At 38.1% G+C, this 20,337-nt stretch overlaps 1 pseudogene; it reads right to left on the bottom strand.

Moving 5' to 3' along the window:
* Nucleotides 1-812: 812 nt before the first annotated feature.
* LOC130135851 (uncharacterized) lies at nt 813-14,943 on the bottom strand (annotated as a pseudogene).
* Between the last annotated feature and the right edge of the window lie 5,394 nt (nt 14,944-20,337).

Here is a 20,337-nt window from a genome sequence, read left to right as displayed (position 1 = left end):
AATGATCCACGGACCAGAGCATTGTGCGTTCGAGGCCTAACTGGGCAAGCTCCTGGCATTTGCTGCATTACATTTCATGCACCGTAGGCGCTCGTAAATTGGTAGGTCTCAATGGAGGTTCACAAATTCAGAAGCCTGGCAAATTCGAAAGGGCAAATATCACCCTTAATCATGGTCAATGGATCAGGTGCAATCGCAGCAATAGGATTTTATGGAATGCTTGTCGAACTCACATAATCAATCACTGCTATTAACCTGATCCACAAGGACCCAGATCTCGGCAATTGTTTGCCACTCAAAACTGATTCTTGTTCTGGAAAACCAAGTACCGTAAGTGCAGCATCATCCAGAGAAGAAACAGACTAGAATTGATCTCATAATTTCAAACATGAGCCATCATGCATCTGCACTGTAATCATTTATCTCATCTGGTTGTTGGCATTCAATGAAAATATTAGAAAGGAGGGTTAATTGTACCACACCCTGCTCGAATGTCAAGCATTGTCAAGGTGTGTGAATTCGTCCCCTAAGGAATCCAATTAATAAGCAAATACAAAGTTTCTCACTCTCTCTATCGAAAAATCACTAGTCAATTGACGGAATGCAACATCATATATGTATGTACAACACTTTCTTCCCCACCTTTTTTCTTGTTCCTTTTTCCTTTTCTATGAATCTTTACAACCCTACATTCTCTGATATATGGTAGTTACAAAACAATGCCAACAATCAAGAGGACGTGCACAAACCCAATCAAAAAACATTAAAAAAAAAAGGTTTGACTCACTTCACCTATTGTTCCTGAAGAGGCCGAAGTCCCAACGACGCATCAAACCATCCATTATGTTGCTGGAAGGATTCCGTACAACAGTCAGAGTAGCTCTCGTGTTGCCCGACATATCTGTATCTAAGGGACTCTGGATGCTTGTTGGACCTTCAGTACCAACAGAAGAAGCTTTCTCGACGCCTAATTCTGTCACTTGTTGAGCATTTTCGAGCGGACTTTTAGACAATGAATTTGTATCAGATTGAGTTGCAGCGGGTGGGTTGTCACATGACGGACTGCTCGATGGTGTATTTGCATCACGAAATGCGTCAAAAGTCTGATTTTGACCATTGATTTCTGACGCAGAGGTGGAAATGGAATCAGTTTTTGAAGCCTCAGACAGCTCCGTAGAGGAAGAAGTGGCCTGACCATCTTTCTGTGAAGACCCAAAAGATTCAGTGCTCGTGTCGGGCAGAGGATCATTTTCACTGTAATGTCTCATCTCCAGGTCCTTTAATGACATCATGACAGCTTCCATCAACATCTGAATATCCAATATATGTGGTCAGTAAATCTAATTCTGAAGTTGGAAATAACGCGAGAGAACATGTTAAGACACCTTTTCTTCCTCTTCCACAGTGCATGGAAAGCCTGTCGGGTCATCAAGCTGGTATTCCACATATTCGTCATCTTCTAATGTTGCCGGAACATGAGGACCATAGGGATGACCATTGGACAGCTCAAAATTGATCATTTTGGAAGACGAGGAACGAGGATCCTCCTCAGCCTTTGCATCCTACAGCAAAATATTACTTCGTGTGAAGATGACCAGTAGTTTTGTACATAGAACCTAATAAATCTTTTTTGTCGTACAATTATTTCTTCTCTCTCGTAGAACTATTTTCCATTGACTGGTCCTTGGATTATTACTGAAGGATTAGAATAGCAGGTTGCCCGTATAATTGACTCGGGATGCATAAGCTTTTGAGATGGAAACAACAAAAGGCAACAACATACCTCTGTCATAGACTGGTGGTCCGCTTCTGGGATATCGGAAGGAACCTGAGCACAAAAAAGGAAGATAAGGCAAAGCACAGATACTGATATTAACTCATGCTACAAATACAATCAAACTTTCGAGACTTATGCAACCTTAGAAGCAAATGTCCCGGTCCAACTGGATAGTTGATACAGTTATCTGGATCAGGATCAGGATTTATTACAGGTCGAAACACGCAGATGGATATGCAGTGAGCTACTTGTCCTGAAAAATATGGGTACGGTTGGTCGGTTGGCTGCTATGGTCGTGTTACTCTTTTAAGTACTTGTTTGAGGTCATTCACTATGTAATATATGAATGTACTCGTTTGTTTTTGGTTTGAAATTGCAAAGCAAAGTCCGATATGGAAAACTTTGAATTCCAAGTTAATTTCTATTGTAAATATTCTATGATCTTCAAGAGAGATTGTTCAAAGGCTACATTTTTACTTGATGGCTTAATGAAAGTGTACATAAGATGGCTCTATTTATAGAGCCTTAGAGACACCCAAAAACCCTAATTACCTTAATTAAAACTCACCTACTAACTACTGACTATCACTACTAAAGTTACTTCAACACTCCCCCCCAAGCTTGAACATTTAGCTTGCAACTGGATACAATTTTCTTCGACAGTTTATGACTCAAGTGCCATGTAAGCCGAACCTGACACTATATAATGAATATAGATACATCAAACCCGATTTGACATCATGACGATTGTGTAAGCTAGACCTTACGCGACAAATTGAATGTAATCCACATCAACACTGGATTTGATTATAGCGCTGAAGTGACAAATTGAATTGGAAAGTTGACACCTTCTCTTCCTCAAACAACAAGGATAAAATCGTGTGAGAACCTGACTTCAAGAATTGTGGCAAATTGAATTGCATCAACCCACGGCGCTAGACTCTAGCAGCTCGACAAAGGTGTGCTGAACTATGGCGCTCACAGTAGCCTGGAATCTTGACAGCGACTTCGCTTGTCAATGACGCTTGCAATTGAAGATGAGTCTCACAACGGATGACATTTACAATAGAGGTTGTAAAAGTTTTAAAGGACCAAAATTGGGAAATTTTGCTGAAGACCACTTCCAGAAGCCTTTCTTTTCTTTGTTTATGGTGAATTGAAAAACCACACAAGCCTAAAATCAAACCAGAAAGCACATGAAAACAGAGAGCTTCACTGATATGGACTAGCAAAATGATGTTTACACAGGAGAAGGATTGAGGACAGCAAAGGAATTTGATGAATAACAATGAGATGTGCAACAGAAAGGAGCCTGACCAGCAGAGGAGTCATGAACAGAGAGGCTGAACAAACGACTCCTTGATGGCAATCAAGGATATGTCACTGACCATGCTGGAGAAAGGCTGAGGATGACGAACAATGAGGCATGGATTGGGCTCGACAAGGACAACAGAACCTTGACAGAAACAGACATTGAAAACAGAGGGGATGTGCTTGCCAATAACAAAGGTGGAGGATAGGCTTGCTATGATGCCAGAAGGCTGACAGAGATGACAGAGAATAATGGCAGGGGAGAAAGAAGTGGACAGACCCACAGTGGAGAGAGCTCGTGACTGACAGAGAAGATGATTGCTGAATTTGACTTGATCCAAACCTCCTAGCTGGCAAGGCAGATCACAGCGGACAATGAGCCACGACCTCAGAGAGCAGGAGACAGGGAGCACAGTTTTGATGGCGTCAAATGAGGAAGGTGGAACCAGGAGCGCGACATTGATGAAGAATAAACCTTTTTCTTTTTTACTGACCGCAAGAAGAAACAAAAGCTAAGGTTTTACTTTGGGCACCTCTCTCTAGGTGGCTCTCATAACATGTAATGTTCTAGGATCTTCAAGAGAGAGGAAGAGAGAAAAGATTAGAAGGCTACATCTTTACTGAATTGTTTAATGAAACAGTGGCTTAATGAAAGAGTACATAAGATAGGCTTTATTTATAGAACATAAGAGACACCCAAAACCCTAAGAACCTTAATTAAGATTCACCTGCTAACTACTGACAAACACCACTAGATATACTTCAACATCTATGATTCCAAAGGCCTACATTAGGTTAAAGCTGTGGAACAAGTTTTTAGAATAAAGCTAGCACCATCTAATTTTTGTCAATATTTTTGAACTACATTGGGCCGATTGGATTGCCAATTTATGTATGGAATATAAATCCACCCGAACTAGGAACGATGTAAGTGAATCGTGGTTTGTCAGGGGTTATAGTGATTTTGATAACACCGCAGCAACATTGAAATAATATAAAGTTGGATTTGGCTACAAATTGTTTTCATAGGGAGAGACAGGAACAGGAGTAGGTAGCCTCTTTCATGGACTATCAAGGACAAACAACAGGCAATAAGATTGCATATTTTACACAAGAACTGCACATGTTTATCGAGTACACTACTTTCCATTCATTAATTATCATCTCTAAACATGAGAGCAAAATGATACAAGTAATTACTGACCTCCATCCGACTCATAGGCCTCCTAGTACGCAATTGTCTGATGGCATCAGCTGTACTAGCATTCGATCCTACAATAATAATTTCACAGAATCAGAGAATTTAGAGGGCCCACAATTTTCCAGCTAGAGAGAGAGAGAGAGAGAGCACAAAGTGCTGAAAGTCACTATCAATAAAATCATCAACAACAGAAGCGGTACTGAAACCTACCTTGAGCTACAGATGAAGGTTCAAGGGCATGACTGACTTCATGCGCACCACTCCAATCTCCCTGAAGAAAATGATTGAACCATTGGTAAAGATCTGGGTGGACAAGAATTGCAACCTTGACCAAAGGAAACTAAGAAGAGATTGTTTGCATTTCAATTTACCTTACCAAAGTAATCAAGCATAGGTTCAAAATATGTTCCTGCCACCTCATCCTCTGGAGGTTGCAGAACATTGTGGAAAAATATATTTATAGAATCAAAGTAAAATTGTGGACGGGGGGAGTTGTGGTCACCCTCAAATTTGATGATATTCTTGTCTCCCTGAAAAGACCATGTTAAAAGGCAAGCCAAAGGTGGTACACACATAAGGGCTGGATAAACGATAACAATAGCAAGCGAGTGGCAACATGGGAGGCATTCAAGTTTTTGTGCTTAAATAAACACCTAGAAAAAAGCAATTGGAAATCCAAGAGGCGAATTCAAATAACATATCATTCAGTAGTGTCACAGTGGAAAGAATTATATCTGGAGAGAAACAACATGACCGAATGAGCTGCAGCTAAAGGCTTGGGTTCCCAGAAAGTCCCTGAATTTATCCTCGCACAAGATTCTCTAGCGTGTAAACTTTGGTAAAACAATTATCCAGTTTGTGAGAGTCCTATCAATTTCAACATTTTAATCAGTTGTGAAGACTTCATCCAATCGATAGCATTTATGGTCCAGCCTTATTTAACCAGAATAAGATAACCTTATTAGGCAGCAGCAGTGAAGAGACCATTTCTTCTAACTCTATTTTGCATTATTGGGCAGTTTATATTTCATTACGATTCTGACCCAAAAATACTATTAGCTATTTTTTTACAAGTTTATCTTACATATTGCTTCAAGTAATTCTGTTATTTCTACTTATTCATGGTTTAATGTGCCGAGAATATTCAGTAACTGACATTTTAAGGTGGGAACTATATGTCCAGAAAAACCAAAGAAGGTGGGAACTGAATTCTTGACATTAGATTAGAATGCATGCTATTCTCTCAGTCAACACCCTCCCATCCACTTTCAATTCACATAACAGACGAGTGTTTCTAACCAAATCCTAACAAGAATGGACTTCCGTAAAGTTCGCTCCACTTTATGCTGAAGTTAATATGAAGTGCTTTCTGAGGATAATTAAAAGTGCTTGCATTGTGATTGTTAAAGATATCATTGCATCCTTTGCTCAAAGAGGATATTCTTAATTCCGATATGAAATGGCATTACCATATAAGCTTCGAATATTCGATCTGAGTGATGGGGACATATAAAATCATCTTCAATGGCATGTCCCAATAAAGCCGGTACAAAGCAAGACTTGGCAACCTAACATAAGCAAACCCATGAAAAAATCATTCAGTGCAAACGTATTGCATGAAGAACATTTCGTTATAACAAGTGATTAAGTAAGATCATGTTTACTTCTATTGTGTCAAAGAATATATGTCGCTATATTTTCCACACAAATTTCATTACTTAAAGTAGTTTCCAGTCAGTTTAGATCCTTGACTATTTTGGAACCATGTCCATCAGAAAGGTTTGATCAAGTAAGAGAACAAAGAGGTGTCACTAGCAGCTTCCATGTAGGCAACATTAATAACTAGAATATCTAATAGATAATTTGTGAAGGAAGTAGAAGAAACTCCAAGATGAAAATCCATGCAACTGCCACTGCAGTTTTGTATTACTATAAGAGTCCTAAGTTTTGTGCAGGACTTATTTGTATTACAATAAGAGTTCTAAGTTATGCGCAGGACTAACACTAACTTATTCTTTTTTGGTTACAAAAAGAACCTCAAAAGCTTTTGACAGGGACAATATGCGAATAGTTTTCTCATCAAAGAGTTCTTTCTCCATGCCAAAAAAAAAAAAAACCCAGCATTTTTGCACATTGACTATAGAATGAACTAGTAGATATCATTCCGAGTTAATCAACTACATCTGAACAGAGATCTCAATTACTATTTCCTTCCCAAATGGGAGGGTGAACATTGTGCGGGAGACATGTAAAGCACGTGATAAGAATCGAGCCACGTCCACTCAAATAGATCTACCCTATGCATCATAAAATCTGTTAGTGGCAATCCATTCTCATAGGCAGAAAGCAAAAGATAAAGTCTCATAATAAGTGTTTTGTTAAAGATAGTCACATAAACAAAGTCGGCCATTCGCTGGTAATTTCTATAAGTGAATTTATGAAAGTTTTCAACTTAGGCCCTAGTATGAGGCCCAAAAATTTTATAAACTTATCAGGCGGCATATTCTCCACCATTGATAAACTCAGGAAGTGTTGAATATAAGGAAAAGCAATATGAAAACCCAAAAAACAAATATATATGTGAAGGAGAAAAGGCCGGGTAAGTAGAGAAACCTTGGATAAGCTAAATATGATGAAATAGGCAAATGACCACTGGAAAAGACAACCATTAATAACAGCAGATTAGAACCTTTATGGTGTTGAGATCCACAATATCGAATTTCGCCTTTTTCTGGATTTGTCTTCGCATGTACTGGACAGCAAGCTTGACCTAAGATAAGCCAGATGAGAGCTAGAGGTCAAGAGACAAAGAATACTGGTTGAAAAGTCATGCCTAGAATTCACTGAAAAACACGCCTCAACAACTGAATGATGGTCTGAGTTTGAACATGAAAAGGACCTAGGAAGTCGACATTGTCATCATGTCCAAGTAATCTTTGCGTAGTTTGGCATATATAGTCAGTGGTAAATCTAGACTTCTTAATGGAAATTATGAAATTAAACCCCTATAACATAAAGATACTAATGACAAGAAATACTGCCAAAAGAATAAAGTCCTTTTAAAGCTACACCTTGCAAAAGAATGAAGAACATTGATGTTTCCCTTCTGCGATCTCCTCATCAAGAGAATCATATTAACATTTCTAACTCTCATTTTATGAGGTCCCGTCAACCTCCTTGTTAAGTGTGTATATGTGAACATCGGAATTTACATACATTATTGGAAACAATAGATTACCCTTCATAAACCACAGAGCCCAATGGACCAGCATGTTTATGTCATGTCCTTAAGACTGTGACCGAGAATGTTCCGCAAGAAAGAAAAATACGAAATAAAACTGGAAAAAGGTCACATACCCTAAAGCCTAAACACTAAAGCCACGTAAATGCCATTTACCTTGTTATGACCTTCTAATAAGTGCAATCTCTTCAGTATTGTATTGAACATACAGAAACAGAATAGACAATCAAATTGCGCATTTCGCTGCAATAACACTGAGAAGCAGCATCAAAGTTACAACAGTTAACATTAACTAGAATGATGACCATCACTACTTTTCCACCAGTCACAATTGTGAAATCTAAATTTCTACATCCACCTATATCATATAAGAAAAAACATTAAGGGTGGTGATCACTACTTTTCCACTAGTCACAATTGAGAAATCTAAATTTCTACATCCACCTATATCATATAAGGATAAACATTAAAGGTGGACATGTTCTCACTAAATCCAATGCAACCCAGAACAGTAGAATCCTTCATTTTCAATAATTTTTTTTATGTTGCTTTCATGACATATATACATTTCAATTTTCGTTTTCTATTCAAGTGGAATCCTTTAGTGGGACACATATCAACTTTGTGGAAAACTCTGCTGCTCAACAATCTACGTCCTTCAACTTTACTGTTACTATGTCTCTTATATAATTTCCATCAAGAATACTTCTCAAATTTTTAAGTTCCAAATTTCACTAACGTATCAACCATGAGAAGTCCTTTTTTTCCTCACTAAGCTTCATTAAATTATTTTCAGCAAATACACTTCTGATATCGAAAATTCAGGATTTCCTATGTACAAGGAAAATCAAAATTCCTCAAACAATTTATCAAGAATGGACTTATTTAGCTCGTAGAAGTGATCATTTTCATATATTCTTCATTTATCTGTCGATAAGTTAACAAAGACCAAGTTTTGTGCATTTCTACTATTCAAAATTGTTATTTTTTGTTAATTTTTTTTTTCCAAAGTATAAGTATGATGCTCTTACTCTCTGTCTCTCTGTCTCCCTGTCTATCTCTCCCCCCATACAATAAATCTTGACCAAATTATGAGCATAAACTTTAAACTTAGATAGAACAAATCTTTGTCTTATTATCTCTGTTTCTTTTGTTTTTACCAAATCTAGAATTACAAAGACTGTCAGTGAGGATACAATGAATTTAGCAACTCACAGTGAACTTAGGTAAGCGAAAGGCGTGTGTATCTGCTAGTTCCATCATTAAGTCAACCAAATCGGAAAAGGGACTGTCAAGAACCATTCCAGCAATTGAAGGATCATCAGCACCATACATTAGGCTGCAAGAAATAGATAATTACCATTAAACAAGCAGAAGAGCCTTTTTATGGAAATTGTGCACATAGTTTGTAAAAGATTTTATAGGGACCACTGCAATGTAAAAACTACAGCATTAAATCCAAACCAAGTATTATTGAGAACTCTCATTATTATCCATCACTTTTAACATCAGAAACAACAGAAAGCTATAAGACCCATGAGCAGACAGACTGATTTTGTGCTGAACCAAGTAACATATGTTTAGAAACTTATACAGAGGCGGTTGAAGATATACAGTAAAATCTCGTCATTTACATGTTTCAAACAAGAAACAGATAAATTACCACTAAACAAGCAGAAGATCCTTTTTATGGAGATTGTGTACATAGTCTGTAAAAAAATTTATAGGGACCACTGCAATGTAACAACTACAGCACTCAATCCAAACCAAGAATATTATTGAGAACTCTCATTTTTATTCATCATTTTTAACATCGGAAGCAACAGAGAGATATAAGACCAATGAGCAGACCCACCGATTATGTGCTGAACCAAGTAACATATGTTTAGAAAATCATACAACTTCCTTATGTTTTAGTGGAATACTAATATACAAAGGCAGTTGAAAATATACAGTAAAATCTTGTCATTTACATGTTTCAAACAAGACATACAGGAAATTCTATATGAATAACAGTTACTAGCTAAGTAATCCGGTTAATACAGATAATGAGACAGAAGGAGTAACGGAGTAGGAGATCAAAACATAAAATTTGCCAATTTCAACTAATACAAATGATAATGCTGGTGCTGGATCCAAAAGATTATCCTGACATTGCCTTAATTAAGCTTTTCAAGTCCAAATGACAACTTTCTGTTTTTGTTTAATACTCTAATAAGATGATATTTACATGGACTATTCATAATCCCAGCCTACTTGGGACCACAGTAATCCATTTGTGACACATCTAAATTGCACAAATTACACATCAGATTAACAATTCCAGATCTAATTGAACTCAGAAAGACCATCTTGAGCATATCTTAATCATTTTGTGCCCAACCACTTCTAATAAGGGACTCGAAAACACAATGAATGTTGACGATTATTCCCAAGCTTGTTATACTGTTCACCTGAAAACCACTCCTACAATAAATTACCAACTAAATTATGTAAATGGTGCATCACATTTAAGAAAGTTGTTTAATGCTTCAAGGTTAAAATGGAAAAAAAATGTACTAGACTGTTTTCCTTTAATATATATAAACAAAACAGAATCATGGTGTCCTAATCACATTCCAAAGCTGTCTAGTTCACAAAATAAAAAAGCAAACAAATACATTGTTCTCTACCGCCAAATAAAGAAGCATATTGTGCTGAGATGAAATTAGTTATTGTAGTAAATGCTGGAATAAAAAAATTGGCTTGAATAGAAAAGGAAGGGATTGATCGTACAGTCAACGAATTTTTTCTAAACTATTTTATGTCAATAAATTTGTCAACACAACATGTCAGAAACTTCAGTTGAGTCAACGTCCAAAAGAACATAAGGCCCATCCTCAGATGTGCGTAATCTGTGTTTCTCCCAATATGCACAAAAAAGAAAAAACTATGCCAAACGTATTTTATTGTTCCAAGTTCACCACAAGTGAATTTGAACTAACAACTCATCATATAACGTCATGGTCCAAAGGAAAGGAGACATCTACTAATGGATGCACTCACTAACCAAATCTCTGACCTCAACAGTTTGATCATTGTCTTTTCCTTTAGCAGCGGTGTGACAAACTCTATTGAAGCAATGAATCCATACAGTCCAAAGCATGATAACATTCAACATCAGCTATTGCAAACCAAGCACACCCTAAAAGGGCTCGTGGACAAAAGAAGTAGAAGAAAAGGGACATATAAGAGTACAAAAAGAGTTTTGACAAAGGTAGCAAGTTGAAAACGTGAAGCCATATGCTAAATCAGATTCTAATCAGCAATTATCCTCGAGGACAACAAGTCTGTTGGAATGTTAGCTCCAATCATCAGGATAAAGGAAAACATATCCTGTAGTTCTTACTGTAAAGTAATGAAAATCAAAACCAATAATAAATTAGGAATACCTTGTGACAGCACCCATTGAGCGGCCCCACAAGCCAATTAAAGAAACATTTCCATCGGCCCGCAAGTATTCGACCACAGCCTTCAGATCATCTTTCTGAAACCCAAAATAAACATGATGAATTTGAACCCAAGATACAGATATAGAATCAAACTAGCAGCTTACAAGATTCCACCAAGAGGTATGAGCTCCTCAAACTACCATTCATTTAGTTATGTCCTCTAAATCCTGATGAAATGCAGAAATGTAAGCCAAAGAATATCTACCACTATATGTAACTTTTGTGGAAGGACTTGCAAAATACACGTATGGCAACGCAATGTAGGATGCTGGGGAAAAACTTAATCAAAGAGAGAGAGATTCATACAGGTGTTGCCATTAAGAAATCTACCTTTGGATGTTATCTCTAGGCAAAAATAAGAAAGAAGGTTATTTGGGAAAAAAAAACAAAACAAAAGACCAGAATTTCTTAAACGAGACTCTGACCATTCCTCTGGGTAAAGACAAACACTCACTTCATTCCAGCCCAAAGTGACATGCTCTCCTCCAGAAAGTCCAGATCCAGAAAAATCAAGCGTGAAAACTGTAATGTTGGATGGAAGTAAAACTATGGCAGCTTCACTGGCATCAGCTCTGCATCCACTGTCATAACAACAAGACATGTGTGAAGAAATTCTTTCGCCTGCTATGTAATGAAAATTAGAGCCAAAAATAAAACTTGAATGAGTAGGAATGAAAACCTTATCAAGGTCAAAAAGAGATCCACTAGACAATGAAATTTCCAATCCGTCGTTATCTGGAACTATAAATCTATGTCCCTCTACTAAAATAATCAAAAGGGAAAAACAACAAAAACCATCCTCAAATTTTCCCTTGGTTACACTTTTCATCCTGTACTTCAAAACCTTACTTTGCACCTTTTAGTTCCAAATCAACTTCACTCTGCAGCCTCTATTTACAAAGTTTCTTAGACTCCAGGTATAGAGTATGGTTATTCAAAACCTCAGAGTGTAAAGTGTACACTAGGAAAGCAGAGAATAGAAGTGTAGGATAAGAAAAGGCTCAGCATTGTTTATGCTATTTTCCCTCAATCACAGTTATGATATCACTAATCAGATAAATCTACTTAAAGTCAATGTTGTTATGCTAATGACTGACTTGTGAGAATGAAAACAGCTCGCAGAAAAATGTTAAGAAAAACAGACGACCATGCTGTCTAACCATATGAGCGCAACTACAAAACTATTCCTCTTAAGAACTTACAAATGGAACCTTTTTAGCATATGACAAGCAAGAGACCATATATTTTCTCTCCAAGTATCAACACAGTAAGAAGAACATTCAAAATGTCTGGAAAAAGAGTAAGTGACAGTAGAAAAGACCTAACAATGACAATATTTAAAAAAAAAAAAAAGCCTGCTCTTCAACTTTCTGTTCTTTACCAAAAAAAAAAAAAAAATTCCACTAGAGAGCTAACCTATTTCCGTGGCAATATATTACACATGGCAGAGGTTTTCCTTCAGGACTTATAACTGGCGTGTAATGACTACACTGAAGGATATATCCTCGACTGTTCTCAACCTGCATAAAATTCAATACAATCCATATTAAAAAGAGAATCTCAATTTACTTAACATATATAAAGACCTCATTTCCCCATAACTATCAGGGTAAACTAAGATTTGCCATTGACAAGAAGAGGGCTTGACAACCAGCTTTTATGAGCACTAATAAACCATAAAGCCAGCTTACTAACCATAATATGGAGAAGAATAGAGTATCAGCAAAAGCACCACCACAAAACGTGTATAGAACCTAGTGTCCATTATTGAACTCTAAAGTAAATCTTGCATGGGCTCTAGATGTCTCAAATTGGAAGCTATGTATGAGACCTTTCCTTTTATTTTCTTACTTCTACAAATAAGCAGAATGAAAGCAAAAAAGGAGGGGCACTAAAAGATTCATCGAATTCACCATCTCCAACACTTCTTTAGTCTTCCATTTTGGTGATTTCTAATTTTTTTTAACTTTCAGGAAGTACATCGATGCATCACTTACACCCATAACAGGCCTCGACTCCTTTCCTGTGAGTTCCCAACTACATTCAAACTATCAATCTCTCATCATAAAAGGAAAAAAACTTACTCAAGCGATTAACGAAATATTCCTCCTCTAACGCCTCTAGTCATCAAATAAGAAGAATTATCTTTACTAATCCAATATTAAAGCAGCCTTGATGGTAAACATGCACAGATAACAAATGGCAAAAGGCTTCTTTTGTTTATGCATTTTAAGCAGTCATAAACTTTGGTTTATACTGCTGAACAAGAAGCTTCAGCCAATGATTCAAACTTTTCCAATAATTTGAAGAAAGCACCATAAGAGTAGGGAGGAAAACTCTCCATTTGCAAGGGCGATTGAGATATTCAGACACGATTTAATCAAAACGGCATTGAAATTTAAGAAGGGGTATTGTTAACTAGTCAAAGTGGTGGAAGGCCCAATATGTCAAAGGAAGAGCTTCTGTTATGTACCTCTCAGAAAGAGAATGCGGAAAACAATATCTTACCTCCAGATCCTTCCTATGGTACAATTTTCCCTTCAGCATGAATTCGTCATCTAACAAATCATATTTGGCAGTATACTCAGCCCTGCAGGTCAGCAATGAGGACATTGACAATCTTAAATTAACCAATCTATGAGAAAAATACTCAACAGAAGATAGGACACTGCATAATGGAGGTCCGGGGCCAATTAATTAATGAAACTCAATAATTGACATTGTTTAGATTCCTCATCTTTGTCCATGTACATTAATGAATGACGGGTAATTAAACGTTAAAGTCACATTAAAAATGTTAGAATGCCTTACTACAGTGTAGGCTTAAGGACTAGATTGTTACTTTCAGAACTCAAAAGGATTTTATGTGTGAACATCCTCCTCCTTCAAATACTTCTCTTCATGTTCAGTGTCATGGAACGTTGACGTTTAAACAATCAGACAGACCAGAGTACGGATATATCAACTTTCAATGATACCAAACATCATAACAAGGATTTACTAGCTCCGATGCATTAAAGCTGGTGGCTATCTTTTTGATAAGTAATATGTTCAGAACAAGTGTAATGCAATAGATTTTCTAGCAGAAGCATATGCCAAGGAACTTTTCGGTAACTGTAAAACTGAACAAAAGCAGCAACAGATTTTGAAAACGAATCTCAGCAGCAATTTCCTTTCAAAAAGATAAGAAAAGGTACTAATTTACGCCCGTCAGACAAATATTCACGTGCTTCTGATGGGACGATGTGGTTTCCGCGTCGCGGCAGAGACTACCAAAAGAACTCTCAAATAACATATCTAGCAATACTTTCGCGAAATTGCGGACACAAGCTTCACAGGCTGAGCTATCATACACTTTCAACATTAAACGATCTGAAGATCCTGAAAACGGCTGACACTTGAGGATAGGCATTACAGCTGACCCCCAAATACAAAGGCATTAAATACAAAGGAGGAAAACAATATATATAGCCCCAGATTTTCTATTTGCCGCGAAACCAGTTAACGACAACTACTCTATACATGGCCAGATTGTTCCGACTATAGCTAGACGATCCGCAAGATTCGTCAAATTCTCGCCATCACAGCTCACGGGCAGCGAAAAGAACACAAACCCACCAACCCCACCAATCGGATTGAACTCGAAACCGAGCAAGCAGAGCATCAAGACACGAGGAATCAAGAGCCGGGGGGATGTCGCAAATCCGTCACCTGGGAGGCCGAATTATGAAGTTGATGAGCTGTTCCATGGATTCGCACGGCGGCGGCGGCGGCGGACGATGTCTCCGTCCCTCCTCCTTCGCTACGGTAGCTGCTCTCGCCTCTGATTTAGGGGAAAGAAACGGGGACGAATCTGGGGAGACGGCGGAGCTCGTGAGAGAGAGAGAGAGAGAGAGAGGGATGGCGGTCGTAAAGGAGAGAAACGAAAGAGAGAGGAAGGAGGAAGAAGAAGAAGACGACGACCGCCTCGTTGATTGTTTTGTGTATTATTTTTATTAATTTTTTATTTTTTATTTTTATTTTTGCCGTTTGTTAATTGTTAATTTTTGGGTCCTGAGTGACTCGTTGTCCCTTGCAAACAACAATCGAAGTTATTGGTTTTCTGGTTTCTCACTCCTTGGTTTGCTTGCACGTGTTCGAAGCTGGTGAAGTGAGCCTATCGTCGCGGTGATAATTACATAAACGGTCGCTGAACTTTAGCCCAACATATAATGTCGCCTCTGAATTTTTAATGTGTTCAATATGGTCCATGAACTTTAACCCAATATGTGACGTTGTTTCTAAACTTCTAGTTTGTTCAATGCGGTCTCTGAACTTGAGCCTAATGTACAATATCGTTTCTGAAGTTTTAATTTATTCGATATGGTCCTGAACTTTTAGTAAATGTTCAATCTAGTCCATAAACTATATGAAAATATCTAACGTTATCATTCCATTGATTCAAATTCAAGGACAATATTGAACATTTTTATATAGTTCAGGGGGCTCAATTGAATATGTATCAAAAGTTTATGAATCATATTGAAAAAATTAAAAGTTCAAGGTAACATTGCACATTGGGTGAAAATTCAGGGACCACAATGAACAAATTAAAAATTAGGAATGACATTATACATTTGGTCAAAATTCAAGGACCATATGTGTTATTTTCGCATCATCGCACGTAAGCTGTAAAGCTAACAGAGGCATCCCTAAATCCCAAATAAGGGGCCTTGCAAATCTCTTTATCTATCCTAGGTATTAATCGAGACCAATAATAAAGGAAATCATCCTTATCAAAGGAAATGCCGCCTTTTCTATAATTCATGGTTATTCGTATTTTTCCTACCAAAGTGAAATTGATTATTCAATAGCCTTAATTCACCGCCGAATAGGGATATACATTCACCCTCTGTAAAGAAATTGCAAGAAACAATATCGGGTGTAATATTGATTTTCGCTAATGAATCCTTTATATAGTTCTCAACTGAGTGTTGAATGATATCAACACTTGAGTTTTCAAGGCTATTTATAGGAATACCAATGAAAAGATCAAAACCCACCCTATTATAGAAATATTCACTCTTTTGAAAGTGAAAATCGAACTCGTTGAAGTAAAAGTCAATAAGCGTTATAGTGAGCGCTCCCACGTGAATAACACCAGTTTCACCAATGTTATGAGGTATAGGGTCCCCCTTAGTCTTAACACTATCTATATTCAAAAAAGACCTTAAAAGAAGAAACTAAGGGGAAAAAAAGAAGAAAAGGAGTTAAGGAAATTTGGCAATAAGAAAGGTTTCTTCTCCTTTGGAAATTTGAAAAGAAAAAGTAATCGATTTCTTTAGAAATTAGACCTTCGATTGTTTGGCGAAAAATGAATGATTTGAAAAATGTTTTTCAAAAAATGGTCACTTATATCTCTTACAAAATGAATGAGCAAAAAAATTTTCATCGTCCACGAAAATATTTAGACATATATTATTGTCAATAATGAGAACACTTGTTATTGGTTAATTATTTCAAGAGATACAAGCGATCATTTTTAGAAAAATATATTTTAAATTATTCATGTTTCACCAAATAAATGGTTATAATTCACAAAACAGTGAATTTGGTCTCATTTTTTTAACTTTCTAAAATTACCCTGAATGGAAAAACATAAAGAAATGGTTACCCGTTTCCTACTTTCAACTACTTCCTTTTATAACCACTTGTTTATGCGCGCGGAAGTGATTGATTGAAAATTACGATACTTAAATGAAAGTTTTTTAAGAAATCATGACATTCGTAGTATTCTTATCCCATGGCAAGACTATATATAGATCGGGTATGGACCGCCTCTTGATGAGCTAGACCAAACCCGATCCACAAAATTGTATTGTTCCCATTGAAGAAGGGAACATTAGCGAAAAAAAGAAGTAATTCCCTCTCATATTCTCCCTCTGTGAATAGCAAAGTGTACTGTACAATAGCACAAAAATTGATGTTAACGCAAAAGGGATAATTCTCCATTGAATCACCCCTATCCATCGCAAGCAAAACCCAAAAGCGGAAGGATCAAGAGGGGTATGTTATGCTCGTGAAAAGTTGGGCGCTTTTTCCATGATTGCAATCACCCGGTTGGTGGATTTCAGGATTGCTGACATTGATGGGAACAGTGTCGAATTTGTGTCCACGGATAAATCATTGATGTTCTATCTGTTCTCTTCATGTTTACCGTAGACTTTTTCAGCGCAGTAAAAGTGAAAATCACAAGCTCTAAGTAAAATAGGCTTATGGTCATGATGAATTCACTGCATCTACATCATCTATGCCGTCAACTTTTGAAATATTAGTGTCTCCTTCATGGCAATTAGTGGCTACAGTAGTAATCTAATGAGGGAGGGAGCACTTTTTCTTAGGAATCTGAAGGAGATGAACGGCGCTTTTGCACGACTGCCTTCAGCCGCCAAGTCTTAAAATCCGGCGTTTCTCTTTGGTTTCAACCACGTCCCATTCCAAATTCGAAATAGACCACATAACTGCTCCATCCTCCTTTCTTCCCCACCTTGGTACCGAGTTGGTCATCTCTCGCGGGCATCTTGCCGATTGATCTTGAGGGTAGGTTTGCTCGATGGAAAAATCATTTATCAAAAATTGTTTTTGGACTTTCCGGTGTTTGAATGACGGGAAACTAGCCGATCTACGAAAAGTGTTTTCCATGGACAAACAATGACCAGTTTAAATCGGAGAAAGAGACTCGTCTTCTGAAAAGGAGGAAATCGTTATTCTTGGTTTCTCGTTGCACATCCGAGTGAGATGAATGGATCCCTTATTTCTCTTTTCTATCTCTCATCGATTCTTTATTTCGTTAAGTCTCATCTATTTTTTTCATAAATCTTGTCTACCATCTCTTGAATATAATTCATTAATGCCCGTGTTATCTTGAATACATAAAATCGTCAACGAATATGATTTCATAATTTTTTACTTAATTTCTTTGCAATTTTGTTTTATTTTTTTATGGATTACATAATACACAGAGAAGATGTTGATTCCAGTTTTCAGTCATTATATGTCATATTTAATATACAAGATGCATTTAATTGATTCACTTATTATCAAATACCATAAAATCAATTTTTTTCAACTCATTTTTAGTTCAATCAAACTCCAAAAGTAGTTTGCTTATTATAAATTTGAATTAACTTTTCAGCAACAAGAAATTTTCAGTAAAACAAACAAATCCTAAATCTATAATTAGTTTCATTTATGTCATCATAAAAGTATATTTTCCTTTCAAATTGTTATGTTAATGTATGTTAAAGTATGGCATTTGCAAGTCTAGATTAAGCCAGCAGATTTCTAAAGCCAAACCAATTCGCATTTGTTTCCAAGTGGACAATATATAAGGTCTTAACCTTAGATACCACTGCAAAAATATCTCATCAAAGATTGGAAATGCAGTGATTATTTATATTTGATCAGGTTCGTTCAGAGATAAAATTCCGATGAATAGAGAGGATCTCTTTATGATGGCGAGGGAAGCATTTCTTCAAAAACAGATGAAAATGGAAGCGACTTAAATCAGGACAAAGAATGATTTGATCAAATATCATCTTCGACCTGGCTCCCAAAATCAAAGGGAAAAGGAGCAAATGAAAAGGTGCAGTTTTTTGGCTAGATGCATGTCGCCTCAATGAATAGGCTTCTTAAATGAGTATAACATGGGTCCAATTCCAAAAAAAACCCTCAACTTTATACTTTGTCCCAATTATATCTTGAACTTTTTTTTGTCTCAAGAAAAACCACAAACTTTTATCCAAGTACCAAATCTACCCAACCGTTACAAATCCGTCCATTTAACGTCAGAAAAAAAAAAAAAAACAAAAACAAACAGAGAACCGGGAAGGAGCGGCGGCCAAGCCTTCGCCGGTGGCCGCCGCCACAGCCGCCGGGAAGGAGCGGCGGCCCTCGCCTGGGCCTTCCCGAGGGCCGGCGACCCTCGCCGGCCCCGGGCGAGTAGCCGGCGAGGGCGTGCAGCCCCCAATCTGGGCGAGGTCGCCGGCCCGGGGAGTCGCCGGCGAGAGCGTGCGGCCCCGATCTACGGGCGAGGGTCGCCGAGCCGAGGCGAGTCGCCGGCGAGGGCGTGCGGCCCCGATCTCGGGGAGGGTCGCCCTCGCCCGGATTGGGGCCGCACGCCCTCGCCAACTACTCGCCCGGGGCGGCGAGGGCCGCCGGCCTTCGGCTGGGCCTTCCGGGGCCGGCGACCCTCGCCGAGCCGGCGAGTCTACAGCGAGGGCGTGCGGCCCCGATCTCGGGGAGGCGCGACCCTCGCCCCGATCGAGGGCTGCACACCCTCGCCGACGACTCGCCCGGGGCCGGCGAGGGTTGCCGGCCCTCGGGAAGGCCCAGGCGAGGGCAGCCGCTCCTTCCCGGCGGCCACCGGCGAAGGCTTGGCCGCCGCTCCTTCCCGGTTCTCTGTTTGTTTTTGTTTTTTTTTGTTTTTTTGTTTTTTTTTTCTGACGTTAAATGGACGGATTTGTAACGGTTGGGTAGATTTGGGACTTAGATAAAAGTTTGTAGTTTTTCTTGAGACAAAAAAAAGTTCAAGATATAATTGGGATAAAGTATAAAGTTGAGGGTTTTTTTTGGAATTGGGCCGTATAACATGGGGTTTTTTTCCATGAAAGACGTGACAAGAGACGTGCACAGTAGCGGGTGAAAAGGAGTGAGAAAAGGTAGGGTGATTAAATGCACGTCTCTTCGATTTACAGAACAATTATGCCTGGATATTAAAAGAATAAAAAACCATTTGATTCTTTTAAAAGAAGCATATGTGAATATAAAAAAAAAAAACTTAGTTCTTGATTGTCGACCCAGACTAGATGAGACCGAGCAAGATGCGATGGAGGAAAGATTGGCCAAGTGTTTATAAGGATAGCCGGCAAATTCAGTTTATTAGAAAACCAATTTAGCCGACAGAAGATATAAATGAAAATGGCTAAGTTCAACAGGAAATGTTGACAAACCAAGATTTACTCAAATGATAAAAGCCACGGTTGATACAACCATCGGCAAGATGAGGTAACCGTATAAATGGTGAAGTCAGCGACCCTAGGCGTAACTGTAGGAGAAACCCTCGCAAAGGGAGAAATTTACATAATTGTCGAGTAGTTGAGCCGAGAAGATTGTGGAGACAAGAAGCTCGTGAGCAATTGATGCGAAGAAGTGGAGAAAATATAATTGTCAGAGTAGAAGAAATGACACGACCGGTGAAGTAGTGGAAGCACAGCCGTCGGAATGGTGGAGTTGGTGATTTGTGAATAATTGTTTGTACGTAGAAGTCACTGAATTG

Source organism: Syzygium oleosum, unplaced genomic scaffold (genome assembly GCF_021117445.2).
Source record: "Syzygium oleosum isolate NSW1041296 unplaced genomic scaffold, Sole_v2.1 Sole_v2.38, whole genome shotgun sequence".
In the NCBI taxonomy this organism is placed as follows: domain Eukaryota; kingdom Viridiplantae; phylum Streptophyta; class Magnoliopsida; order Myrtales; family Myrtaceae; genus Syzygium; species Syzygium oleosum.
The sequence above is the reverse complement of the archived record's forward strand: the minus strand, read 5'-3'. Positions and strand labels throughout refer to the sequence as shown.